The 12,258-nt window shown below is 33.5% G+C and overlaps 1 protein-coding gene across 3 annotated transcripts in view; it reads left to right on the forward strand.

The window, feature by feature from the left end:
• The first annotated feature begins 369 nt into the window (after nucleotides 1-369).
• The window catches only part of LOC125238606 (homeobox protein invected-like), a 119,675-nt gene continuing 107,786 nt past the window's right edge, over nucleotides 370-12,258 (forward strand). For 2 of the 3 annotated variants that reach the window (XM_048145959.1, XM_048145962.1), the window contains exon 1: nucleotides 370-614. The gene's annotated coding sequence lies outside the window, so the exon portion shown is untranslated. The remainder of the gene's footprint in view (nucleotides 615-12,258) is intronic. The other variant, XM_048145960.1, reaches the window with a different exon arrangement.

Here is a 12,258-nt window from a genome sequence, read left to right on the forward strand (position 1 = left end):
ATATAATAACGTCATCAATTAAAAAAGAAATATATTTGCATACAAAAAACAATTTAACCTAACCTTTAAAAATAGGTATCTACTTAAACTACATCTGTGGCATGTAAACAACATCTTCAACACAATCCCTTATTAATATTAAAACGCACACATAGAATAAATTAATAATAAACAACTTTAACCCGCGATCGAATATTAAAAAATAAAATTGAGATACGAAATCATACGGACACTGACGAAATGACAACTTCACTCTTATTTAAATACGACAAACAAATATACATTACATTATAATAAAGTAAAAAAGCGGATGAAATTTCGACGTGTATAAGTATGGGGATATGGAGAAAAAAAGGTCTGTAGAGACCACGCCTCACGGTAAGGTAGGGCCACGCCTTCACTGGTGGGGGGACGGATCGTATTTGCCAGTCTGTACTTGCATTCGCGACCCGCGTACGTTCGAGTTTAAAAAAAATAATTAAAAAGATTACCTGTCAATTTTCAGCGCCAATCGGCGCGCTTTTTGACAGATTAGTTTTTTAATGTTTGTAGTGCTGTGAGTGAGTGTGTTTTTTGGCGGATCATTTTGGAAGCTTTGGGAAGGATTTTGTATGGTGAGTTTCAGTTTTTTAGGGAATTTATAATTTACGAAGATTAGGTACTAAGAGTAGAAGCAAAGATATGCAAAGGCACACACGGTGGTAATGAAAGCCTTTGCTAAAAAAACATAAAGATTGAACAATATTTAGTGGTAGGTATACACATAGTATACCTACATACGAAATTCTTATTATTGTAATTATTCATTATCAATACAGTTATGTTTTAAACTACATTATTTCATCAATTATTTAAAGAAGTGAAATTTTTAAAAAGTCGTTCGGATTTTAAGAAATTAATGCCGACTTTAATTTAATAGAATTTCAAATACTTTTCTGAATTCATCCCGTAGTGTTTGTTACCTATGCATATTTTAAAATAACATTAGAATGCTTATTAGATAATAAGGCGTGATCGCCTAGTTATTAATTATATCAATTATTATAGCACACACGATTCTATCTATTTATTTTTATTGGATCGCTCACTATTATAATACCTACTTCGTAACACGTTGATGCAAAAAAAACATTATTTATATAAAAAAAAACATTCAGTTCATAAGACTGCTATTAGTTTTTGAAAATACTAAATAAATATGAAAAACAAGTAAATAAGGGATAGGTAATATCATATTAGAATCATATTGAACGTTCTATGTCATTTACTTACTATATAAATTAGTTAAACAAATAAAAAATATAACTAAGAAACAAAATTTAAAAAAAAAACGCTTAAAATAGGCACAACACTACAAACACTTAGAGAAAAAATCGAACTATAGGTACCGCTGTGAATTGGGTGGCCGAGCGGTATTAGGCATCTGCCGCGATTACAAAGGACGCTGGTTCGATTCCAGCCTCGGACATTGAAGTCCTTATCCACTAATATAGTCATACTCGTATATTAACTATTTAATTCATATTTCTTAAAATATTATTAGGTATCAGCTGAATTCTAAGACATGTAACTAACCCTTTTTAACTCCCGATCCAAAAACGACGGGGTGTTATAAGTTTCACGTGTCTGTCTGTCTGTTTATGGCATCGTAGCTTTCGAACGCATGAACCGATTTAGATTTAGTTTTTTAGTTTTAAAGCTGAATTAGTCGGTCGGGAGCGTTTTTAGCCATGTTTGATGAAAATCGGGGGGTTTTACAAAATTTAATTACTATCACCCAAAAATAGGCTTGCCTGGGATTCGAACTAAAAACCATCAGCTTGAAGGCAATGACTAACAACCAGGTTAATTGGCTGTTAAAGCTTGTTTGAGCTTGTTATAACCGTTTCCTTAAGTAATTGGTGACTAGGCAAAAAAGTTGAGTGACAATGAAAGCCCAACAAATCAACAATTAACTGTTTAAAAAAATATAAGACATTTGTATTTTTTTTTTATTTTATTTAAGTGTCTTTAAAGTTTTGTATAAGTATAGATAATTTTGCTTATTCTGTGCAGAAATAACGCTCTTCCAATTCATTTGCGTTTTATGAAAATTTCATGCAATATGTAAAAAAAATATTCCGCTCAGGGTGAGATAAAACAGTAAGGAGAAAAATAAAAAAATAGCGCTATAAAAGCAGTTTCAGAATAAAAAAATAGTATGTAGAGATAATATTTTATTAATACAGTTCATAAAATGTAAACCGGACAAATGATCACCAAAATATAAATAAAAAAGTGTAAACATAAAAAGTAGAAAAATAATCATATATGATTTATATGGTAAGTCGAATGTGTATTGAATTGTAATGGCGCTTTTAGCTTTTAAGTTAGTTGTTTAAAATTTTAAAAGCTTACAAAATCTTTCTGGCACTGCTTAATAATTATGTACCTATAGTTTTAACCCTTCAACTGAATTATGTACCTATTTACTATGATTATTATATAAATGCCAAATTTTCGCAAATTTTAATAGGTATTGGTTGGGTACCCAATGTCTATAGGGAACCAAATTTCATGAGTAGAGGACAGGAACCGAGGAAGTGCGCAGAAATGCGCTCACAATTAGTTCAACAGATGTCGCTAGTGTATAAGCTAGTCTTAAGATAAACTCACGCGCAAGAGAAAATCAGATCATTATTTCTTCAATTAAACCTATTTATATCCCTTTTCCGTATTAATAGTTGTAATAATTCGCGGTGCCGGGTTCGAATCCCGGTAAGGGCATTTATTTGTGTGATGAGCACAGATATTTGTTCCTGAGTCATGGATGTTTTCTACGTATATAAGTATTTATATATTATATATATCGTTGTCCGAGTACCCACAACACAAGCCTTCTTGAGCTTACCGTGGGCCTCAGTCAATCTGTGTAAGAATAATTATATTTAATTTACAAAATAACATTAAGACATAATTTTATTGTTAATGTAAATGTCGGCCGACGCGGAGCCGAGGTCAACAAACATGTGATCTGAGGCTTTCTCATTTATTGGCAAGTCGTGTATAAGTAGTATTATTTATTACTACGGAGCTGGGAAGCGGTCACCTCGCTTAGCGCAGCGACCTGAAAGACACTTTCCGATCGAATGACTAAACATACATCAACTCTCAGAAAACTCACTAGATGGCGTTGTGATGTAAGATCGACTGGCAATAAGACCGTGCCGAGTGGCACTGCCGACCTAATTAGGGGGATTGTTATTCATAGCAATGTAGGTATTTTATTATTTTTTTATTGTTTCTTATTATATTTTTTTATTTTTATTTTTTGACACTATTTTTAAGAGTACACATTATATTAACTAGGAAATCCTAGTCTTATATATAACATATTGACATTTGAATTGATGAATTTTGAAATTGAATTTTTTTTTATTAATTTTATCGCTTCTTTGACGTTTTTATTGTTTTTTATTTTCTCATTTTTTTGATTCATGATTTATTATTGTTTTATTATTTAATTTTATTTTTTTATTATTTTGTATACATTTTGACGACCTTTTTGTGAATTTGTGTTTTTATACCTTTCAAGTAATTTCCATTAAGAAATAAAGTTATCTAATCTAATCTAAAAAATAAATTTACAAAATTTCCCACGAAATATTAGCATCAAAATTATTACAGATGTAGTGAGAAAAGGGCTTCCTTCGTATTTCTTCGGAAACGTTCGTATTTGTCATGCTAGTTCAGTCAATGTCAGTACATCTTGTACTGAGACTGACAGAAATAGCATGACACGTTCGTACGTTTCCGTAATAATACGAAGGCAAATCTTTTCGCACTACATCTGTAATTGTATATTCTAAGCGCACGGTAGTGCGCAGGCCAAGTTCCAGCAACAGGCATACATAGTTTAATTTAAAGGTATGAGCGTGTGAACACGTAGCAAACACCACATTCAATATTTATTTTGTTTATTGAAATTTCACCAGACACTAAACAATAGAAAATAAATAAGGTAGGTACTTAAATTAAAATTTTCATTATGTGATAAAAAAAATATACATTTTCTATTTTGTTAATTTTCTTTTTAACATTTAGGAAGGTATTTATTTATTAAGTTTTTCTCCTTGTCAACAATGTTACGAAATGTCAAGAAAATATAATTAAAATAGCCATATTTAATGTGTTCTTGAGTCTATGGTTTGTATTATGGATACATTAAAATGCATTCTTTTACATGTACGTATTTCGCATTTTGACCTCCATCGAAATCGTTTAAAATTTATTTGAATAAGCTCGGTGAGCAGAAACAACGTCAAAATATTTTTTTTTGTGAGCATGGAATTCTGGAGCAATATTCAGATGAGGAATGACATTTTTAAATAATTCAGAAATGTTGACAGCTGTCAACTAAATTTCAATAATTTTGCCCCCAAATTATACAAAAAGAACAGCAATCACTTTATTACAGCCATTTAAAAACAGCATTTAAAGTGAAGATTTTCCTAAATATATTTATAGGTAGGTACTTGAATAGTCTTCTAGATGGCGCTCTATGTTCAAATTGGTTTTATAAATGGCAAATAAATAGGTATAAAATGATAAAATTTGTAGCATTCATTGCCACAAGGACCGTTATGCTTCAATAAGGTCTATTTTATTCGAGATTCCAACAAAAAAAAAATATGATTAAAAAGGTTTTCATTTCAAATGAAAAATAAGTATCATCATAGAGGAATAAGTCAGGGAAGAGTTGTAATTCCATACATCAGTAAATGCGGGTTATTTGTAGTGACATCTAGCGACAATCACGCGTCAAACAGCGTAAATGATCAGTACTGCTACTTGTCAATATATGTCGCGACGAACGAAGAGTTTGATGCTCACCAATTTTAGCTAATATTACAATAGTATTAATCAGTATTCTGTTTTCAATTCCTTCTGCTTGTAATATAGGTTGTAAACTGTTCTAGTATTACATTTTTGGCAGACGAGACACTGTTGACACCTAGTGTCGAGTAGTGGTAACTCACAACTTACGCTATTTGCTACGCTACACTACAAATAACCCGCATTTACTGATGTATTGAGTAACTTCCCTTACTTATATCTCTATGGTATCCTTTATAGCTGGATTGCCATGCGTGCATATTATTTTACTAGCTTTTACCCGCGGCTTCGCCCGCGTAATAAAAGTATTCATTAAGATTTTCATTTGGATCCTTAGGTTTCTCTGTAGGTATATTTATCTGCGATTATTTCGATTGCACATAATACTTTTGCTTGCAATGATTGTAGAAATATTACACATCGACCACAGCGTAGGTAATTCTATATACGCTGGGGAAACCTTTATAAACATCCCACATAGCCCGTATTTCGACACTATGATCGGTGGGTAAAAAGTACTTTTTTCTATTATCCCTTACAATTTTTTACATTTTGCTAATACTTATCGCAAACGTAATCTTCAAGCAAGCAAACAACGATCGTCTTAGAGCACATTGACTGTAAGAGACCGCCGACCGATTATCCGTATCCCTCTAACGATATCCATATTATCCGTATGCGTATCCGTATCGCTATCGCTATCGCTAACGCTAACGCTATCGCTATCGCTATCGCTAACGCTATCGCTATCGCTATCGCTATCGCTATCGCTAACGCTATCGCTATCGCTAACGCTATCGCTATCGCTATCGCTATCTCTATCGCTATCCCTATCGCTATCCCTATCGCAATCCCTATCGCTATCCCTATCGCTATCCCTATCGCTATCCCTATCGCTATCCCTATCGCTATCCCTATCCCTATCCCTATCCTTATCCCTTATCAAGATGTTTAATGATATAACACTTTAAGTTCTCGCGCTTTGTACACATATTTAAAGTCACATACGTGTTGAACGCGATTAATTAACATTATTTTTACCTTTTTTCCCAACGTTTCGGCCAGGTTGCACTGGCCGTGGTCGCGGAAGACTGACGTCCCAGCAAAATGTCACCGGAGACCACAGCGTAGGTAATTCTATATACGCTGGGGAAACCTTTATAAACATCCCACATAGCCCGTATTTCGACACTATGATCGGTGGGTAAAAAGTACTTTTTTCTATTATCCCTTAAATTTTTTTACATTTTGCTTATACTTATCGCAAACGTAATCTTCAAGCAAGCAAACAACGATCGTCTTAGAGCACATTGATTGTAAGAGACCGCCGACCGATTATCCGTATCCCTCTAACGATACCCATATTATCCGTATCCGTATCCGTATCCCTATCCCTATCGCTATCGCTATCGCTATCGCTATCGCTATCGCTATCGCTATCGCTAACGCTATCACTATCGCTATCGCTATCGCTATCGCTATCCCTATCGCTATCCCTATCCCTATCCCTATCCTCATCCTTATCCCTTATCAAGATGTTTAATGATATAACACTTTAAGTTCTCGCGCTTTGTACACATATTTAAAGTCACATACAGGTCGAACGCGATTAATTAACATTATTTTTACCTTTTTTCCCAACGTTTCGGCCAGGTTGCACTGGCCGTGGTCGCGGAAGACTGACGTCCCAGCAAAATGTCACCGGAGATGTAAACAACACAAAACTACCCGATCTTAATTTATATAAATGTTCGGGGTAGACAAATAAATATAATCTACCCGCTTTTAGTTAATGTTTATTTCCCACCATGTTTATTTTAAAGGTAAAAATAATCCATACTAATATTATAAATGCGAAAGTAACTCTGTCTGTCTGTCTGTCTGTCTGTCTGTCTGTCTGTCTGTCTGTCTGTTACGCTTTCCCGCTTAAACCACGCAGCCGATTTTGATGAAATTTGAAACAGACAATCTTTAGACCCTGAGACAGAACATAGGCTACTTTTTATTTCGAAAAAAAGGGATGAAGGGGTTGAAAAAGAGGTTGAAAGTTTGTATGGGATTTCTTAATTTTAAAAGATAAAACCATGAAACTTTATATTTTAGCACTTGATAAGAAATCATTAAACATATATTTAAAGTCACATACAGGTCGAACGCGATTAATTAACATTATTTTTACCTTTTTTCCCAACGTTTCGGCCAGGTTGCACTGGCCGTGGTCGCGGAAGACTGACGTCCCAGCAAAATGTCACCGGAGATGTAAACAACACAAAACTACCCGATCTTAATTTATATAAATGTTCGGGGTAGACAAATAAATATAATCTACCCGCTTTTAGTTAATGTTTATTTCCCACCATGTTTATTTTAAAGGTAAAAATAATGTTAATTAATCGCGTTCGACCTGTATGTGACTTTAAATATATGTTTAATGATTTCTTATCAAGTGCTAAAATATAAAGTTTCATGGTTTTATCTTTTAAAATTAAGAAATCCCATACAAACTTTCAACCTCTTTTTCAACCCCTTCATCCCTTTTTTTCGAAATAAAAAGTAGCCTATGTTCTGTCTCAGGGTCTAAAGATTGTCTGTTTCAAATTTCATCAAAATCGGCTGCGTGGTTTAAGCGGGAAAGCGTAACAGACAGACAGACAGACAGACAGACAGACAGACAGACAGACAGACAGAGTTACTTTCGCATTTATAATATTAGTATGGATTACTTCTCTAGTCTGATAGAGGTTATGTGAGCTTGAACCATTAATTCTATATTTTATCTGTGCTTGAATCCTAAAGAGCAATAAATTATTGAAATCAAGCCGGAGTCAGGTTTCCTAATAAAATCTAGACGGAATCTCGCCTAGATTACCTGGATTACCTATCCTATTGAGATTTGATTCATTGCCAGACATGTGACACCGTCAGTAGGGTCAGTAGAATACTGTTAACTAATAGATAGTGGTTGTAGGACTTACAGCTGCCTAGGTGGAGACATAAAAAAATATACAAAATAAAGGTGAAATATGACGTCAAGTAAATTTCACAAAAAAAAAAAATTGTGTATTATTACTTTTTTTTTATTTATTTTCACATAAAAAATAAATGTTGTTCGTAAAACCGGCACTTTTTTGCAACAAGTCACTTGTTGCTTTTTGATATCTATCAACGAGGATAATTAGATTATGTCCGATAATGGCATCATCGCTATCAAAGCAGCGTTTTGTTCTGAGAAATAAAAAATAACTGTAGTTTTTTAAAATGCTTATAAATCTGAAAGTAGGCGAAATCCAGAAAAGTTATGACATTTTACACTTCTAATATGATAAAATTATTAAAAAAAAAGATTATTCGGTTTCCTCATGTTACACAGTGTATTTTATGAGAAGTCATTTTTTTCACGCAGGACTTTTTCGAAATACAGCCATTTTGATTTGATTTGATTTGATTTGATTTATTTGCTAAAATGAAAGCACAGGTATATGCATGCAAATACAGTTTAAAAATCCTTATACTAATATAACAAAATTCTTAAGATAAAAACCAGATTAACATTAAACAGATTTCAAAATACGTCACAGATACAATTTAAAAGATTGAGATGAAAAAAAGAAAAAAATGTCAAATTAATTGAATAAATTAGCAAAATATTCGTCAATTGAGTAATATGGTCTATTTATAAAATATTCTTTCACTTTTCTGTCAAATAATTTAATGTCATCACAGTCTCTCAAATCTTTGGTCAGCTTATTGTATACCTTGATAGCATTATTACCTAGACTTTTGTTAAAGTGTGCATAACTAGATACAGGTAAAGCTAGTTTGTCATTGTTCCTTAGGTTATAATTTTGACTATCCCCAATCGTAGAATAAGATGCTTTATTACGATGGATATACAAACATATACGGTAAAGATACAGCGATACTACAGTCAAAATATTATTATCTATGAACATATCTCTATGTGTGACAGGTAATCTAGAGCAGCCTTCTATGATCCTAAGAGCTTTTTTTTGTTTCAAAAGGACAGAGTTTATATTGACACCATTTCCCCAAACTTCAATACAATAGCTTATTATACTATTAAAATAAGAAAAATAGACATGTTTCAATATATTTTTATCATAACTACTGGACAAACTTTTCAGTGCATAGCATGCACTAGCCAATTTCTTATTAACTTTGTCAATTTGCATATTCCATCTAAGATGCGGGTCAAGATTTACTCCTAGAAAGCATACACAGTTAGATTTAGATATAGGAATATTACACTCAAAGTCAGAGCTATTACTGCAGCGACGGAAGATCATATAGAAGCATTTACTGCAGTTGATACGTAGACCATTTGCTGCGAACCAAGTTGTGAGCTCAGTCCAGCACTTCTGCATCAAATCATTAAACGTGTCTTCAGAATCAGAATTTAGAATTATGCTGGTGTCATCCGCGTACAGATAAGTCGTTCCACATGTAATACAGTTCGGTAGGTCGTTTATGAATATTATGAAGAGGAAAAATTAAAAAAAAAAATTAAATTAAAAACATTAAAAAAAAAAACATTCAAAAAGTGACTTTTTTCTTACAATTTTACAGTAGATATCCCTCAAAGGGCTATGGAGAGCGTCACTGGACGGACGATGCACTCTTAAGCCTCAATCTCAATTCTTCTCAATCAAAAAATTTTGAAAAACCCCCGACCGCGACATAGTCGACCGATTTTCATGAAACATGGCTAAGAACACTCCCGACTAACTCAGCTTTCAAACAAAAATAACTAAATCGAAATCGGTTCATCCGTTCGGGAGCTACGGTGCCACAAACAGACACACAACAGACAGACACGTCAAACTTATAACACCCCGTCGTCTTTGCGTCGGGTGTTAAAAAGGATTGCCTGCGGATCTCCAAATCATACAACAAACAAGGCGATGACAGACAATTTTAAGCGAGAAGTGACGTACGCACAAACAAACGGTTGGCATATTTACCGAATAACATGAGTTATTTCACTGTGAAGTAATTAATATTAAGCACACGTTCGTAATTTCATTTACACAGTTGTCATCTTTGTTGAGACTTACACGGCGTTCTTTGTTTTCATTATAGCGTTAAAACAATTATTAATTGTAATAATGCAACAATTATTAATTGTTTTATGACAGGTTTTATTTCTTATTGAATATTGTTTTCGATACGCATACATTACATCAAGTTATTTTCTTTGACAGTTTTCTGAATTAATTATTTGTACAATTTATCTTTATTTGAAAGGTAAATTCTAAATAACTGTAATAAATTGTGATATTTACATATCTATAACAATGATATTTACGAACACTAATGCACAAATCACTGTATTGAAACAGAAAAATAATAGAACAAAGAACACCCTATCTTTTGACAGTTTATTGACAGTCATATTATATACTTTTTCTACTCCCGAACTGTAATTCGTTATTTACAGGGTCGTGCATAGATCTTTAAAACCCTACATAAAAGTCTATTTCCCAAAAACCAGCGCCCACCGGCTTCCCGCGCACGCGCGCAGTAACGAAAAAACTGAAAACGCATTGTTTGGCTCTGTAACCATGGCAACGCATTGTTATAACGATACTGCGCGCGTGTGCGGTAAGCCGGCGGGGGATGGCTTTGGGCAGCTGCGCTGTCAGTGCAAAATACAGGAAACAGCGTGAATTTCACGAAAATTATTCTAGAAAACTATTAAAAACTAAGTGAATGGCCGTAGAAAAAGTATTGTATGCATCGGTGTTTCAGTGAGTAAAAAAATACTCGTGGCGTCTTTATTAACAATTTTTGGCTTCGCCTCCAATTGTTACCCACGCCACTCGTCTTTTTTGATCTCCTATTAATATATAAAATAAAATATTATATGGTACCTATGTAAAAACGGTACGGACGGAAAGAATAACCAGTCATAATATAAGTATAATTTATCTGTATTTGTGACTTCTGTTTAATAAACGTCATATTTTTATTGAAATTTGAAATTATTTTGGTCATTTTTAGGTCAGACTATTCACTATCAAAACGGTGTGCCGAGTACGGAACCGTTTTATTTTCCTTCTAGAAATATTTTTCGACATTAAATTTATTAACACTAAACAAACATTTGCAAATAATTCCACACCTGTGATAATTTAATTATTAACAATACAATTCAATGACAGTGACAAATATGGAAAACGGAACATTGTCCGACTGAAATATGTACGGAATGCGCCCGTTGTGGCATTCGATACGCTCAATTTTATTAAATAAACTGTAGATATAGATCACAGTCTGTTGTTATTTTTCTTGTAACGTTTTCATATTCTTTTTAACTGTTTGACCACTTTTCTTGTATGTGTTTTGCTTTTCTGCTGTCTGTTGCCCTCCGTGAATCTTTTTCACTGGTCTCATCGGAAGATCAGCGCTGGAAGTCCCCAGCAACACGCTGAGATGAGGCCATTTCGTGGCACTTCATTATTTTCTGTCTTGTTGTTATTATGTGTATTTTCTCTTGCCTGTGTTCACGAATAAATGTATATTCTATTCTATTATTCTATTCTATTACGCAAATTTTATTTTCATATAGGTATAAGTATACAGGATGAAATAAAAAGGACCGTTCAAACTTTGCCTAGTGACTTTTGATTTGAGGTCATAATGAACAACTTTTATTATGGGATCAATGCTGAAATCGCAAAAAAAAACTTGACTGTTTCATACATTTCGACTGTCATGATGCCGCTCATTAGGCTAGATTCCTACTAGTCAAATCAGCTTATTTTTAAGAACTGTCAAAACGATTTGTTAATTTGGAATTACTATGAAATACTGAGGAGTGACGTCACGGTCGGTCAATTCATTTACTTTATATCTTTGTCTTTGAAAGTGAAAAATAACTACTGCCCATATTTTTCTTCTAAGTATGTGGTGCATTATTTCGTGCACTGCATAATAGTTATTTGTTATACAAGGGGGAAAAGTTGTATTTTAACGCCGAGTGTGGAATTGAAAAACGAGCAAGTGAAAGGATTCTATAGTTGAACCACGAGCGAAGCGAGTGTTTCGACAATATATAGAATCCTGAACTTGCGAGTTTTTTAACACACGAGAAGTAAAATACATTTGCACCCGAGTGTAACACAAAACTTTTTCTCCTCACTATAGCGAGGAAACTACAACGCAAAAAATGCGTTTATCACTGCTTCCAGTAGTTCCACAGGTGTGGTAAATCATCTTTATTACTAGATTCACCTATTTTTATCAATTTTAAAGCAGTTGATTTGACTTTATTCAAGGTCAAATTACTTTACCCACTAGTGGATAAAATGTGTTTTTACGTATTAAAGGACAAAACACGTGTTTCCGAGCTAGTGAGGGGAA

The sequence above is a fragment of the Leguminivora glycinivorella genome, chromosome 24, assembly GCF_023078275.1.
Source record: "Leguminivora glycinivorella isolate SPB_JAAS2020 chromosome 24, LegGlyc_1.1, whole genome shotgun sequence".
Classification (NCBI taxonomy): Eukaryota; Metazoa; Arthropoda; class Insecta; order Lepidoptera; family Tortricidae; genus Leguminivora; species Leguminivora glycinivorella.